The sequence below is a fragment of the Papaver somniferum genome, chromosome 10 (genome assembly GCF_003573695.1).
Source record: "Papaver somniferum cultivar HN1 chromosome 10, ASM357369v1, whole genome shotgun sequence".
In the NCBI taxonomy this organism is placed as follows: Eukaryota; Viridiplantae; Streptophyta; class Magnoliopsida; order Ranunculales; family Papaveraceae; genus Papaver; species Papaver somniferum.
In genome coordinates this window covers 159,198,229-159,200,329 of record NC_039367.1, presented here as the reverse complement: position 1 = coordinate 159,200,329, position 2,101 = coordinate 159,198,229, and the positions used below count along the sequence as shown (strand labels likewise).

Genomic DNA, 2,101 nt, shown 5'->3' with positions numbered 1-2,101 from the left:
TCTCACCAAACTCTACCTAAACCGAAACCCCATCTTCGAATCTTCGTTTGAATGATTTTTGTTCGAGAAAAAAAATCATCATCAACAACAACGAGTTTCTTCCCATTAAAAACCCACAAAAGGATTCCCCTCATAAACATAGAATGCACATCAAAGCTTTAGGGCATGTTGGTGACTGAATTTTGATTTCCCAGTCAAATCTTTAACCTCAGATCAGTAATCAGTATGCAGTAATTTGTATAACCCGTAAAACGGTTCATAGTCAAATCATTTACAAATTACAATTTTTCGATCTAATTAAGGAAATTAGAGTTCATCGGATTGTAACTGCACAAATCTATTAATCTGGTAAGTAAGATTGATATGTTCATCTATTTAGTTGAAATACGTTTTATATAGATTCAATCTTTTGAAGCTTTGGTGGGGATTACATCTTTGTTTTTCTAATTTCGTATGATTCCTTACTATTTGAGTCTTGTATTCATCGAAAGAAAATAAATTGATTTGCTAATTGGGTTTTTATTTTGGTGCAGGCGTGAGTTTTTGTTCGTTTGAAGGATTTAGACGTTTGGGTATCCATCAGCAACTGGAAGTCTGAAATAATCACCAGTTTGTGGTAATTTTCTTATTGTCTTTCTTTTCCCCTCTCGTTTGAGCTAATCTTTGTCATCATTTTGATACCTCTTAACTGTTTGAGATAATGTCTCACTTGTGAATGTGATGGATTGCTTTCTCAACAGTAGTTATCGTGGTGAAAAAGATGGGGCTCTGGTTTGAACTAAGAAATCTGCGTGTAAGTAGAGATATCTGATCTCCAATCCAGTTCAAAAGTGAAATTATTGAAAGCTCGATATTAATTTGTCTCAGCTACATTTCCTATTTCTTGGAACAGTCTCTTTTAACTCACTTATCAAACTCTTTTTTTATTAATAGTTTAATGGGATTGATGTTAATTTTCTACAATTTTTTGCATTTTTGTTTATAGTTGAGTAGATGATTGCATTCAGAATTAGTATGTGGTTGAACCTTTGTCTAGGAATTGAGAGAAAAAAATATACACAGTTTGCATTTTGTACTATTTATTTAGTTGGTATATTTTGAAATCATCTTCTGATAAATTTTGAAATTTCTAAATCTATGAATGTCCATGATTCTACTCACCTTAAAGAGATTTGGAACCTATCTTGCTAAGAGAGGTCCTACTGCCTCCCAATATCTAGAGTTGTTTGTTCATAATTTGAACCTAACTTTTGGTTTTCCACCAGAAAATTTACAGATTCAATGTGCAGAATTCGTGAATTATGGACTATACGAGAAATTTACTGGCTTAATAACTAATAATCAGATTGATATGTGGATTGGGTATTTGGGGTTATAGTAATTTTTGTTACAAAGATTCTGTGGGGGTGTTCCTTTGGGATTTTTATAGATCTCGTTGTCTTAGGTTTGACAATAACCTAAAGGTTGAATGGAGGTCGATCTGGTAGTCTGTGGAAAATGTGGAATATTTCAGATGTATCTGGTAATCAATGACTTGCAGATGAATGGGTTAGACTAAATATTGTTCCATTTTATCCTAAGACTAAAATCAGACCCTGAAAAATGAATTTCATAGTGCTTAAAAATGGAGAGTTTAAGTGTTATTTATTATCCTACAGGTAAAATAATGGAGTACGATGAACCAATCAAGTTGATGGAGAAGGACGGATCGTTGTTTAGTCAACTGGTGAAAGAATATTGGTCACATGTCATTCTGCAGGTACAAGTTACGCTAATTGTATTTTGTTGTGGCACGCACAGAGAATTATGTGATTGTATGATAAGCTCTTCATAGAATTTATAAGCCACCAGAAACATTTGTATAGACTATAGATTAGATGGCGGACCAATTGATCTGATAACCAACCAACTCATGCTTCTGACAAAAATCCCCTTTATTTAGTATTAGTGATACCAAGTCTTAATTGTATCTTTCGCACAATTTTTGATTACATGTCAGTACTCCAAATTTTGTTTGTGTTTTGATTTCCTTCTTTGTGTTGAAGGATTGTGTGACCGATATGTACATTATAAGGTCCGTACATGGAAATGTACTTAACCA

The 2,101-nt window shown here is 33.2% G+C and overlaps 1 long non-coding RNA gene across 1 annotated transcript; it reads left to right on the top strand.

The window, feature by feature from the left end:
* Positions 1-235: 235 nt before the first annotated feature.
* On the top strand, positions 236-1,748 carry LOC113318080. The gene is made up of 4 exons (XR_003344266.1): positions 236-348; positions 534-616; positions 741-793; positions 1,659-1,748. It is a non-coding gene; the product is annotated as an uncharacterized LOC113318080 (long non-coding RNA).
* Positions 1,749-2,101: the final 353 nt, after the last annotated feature.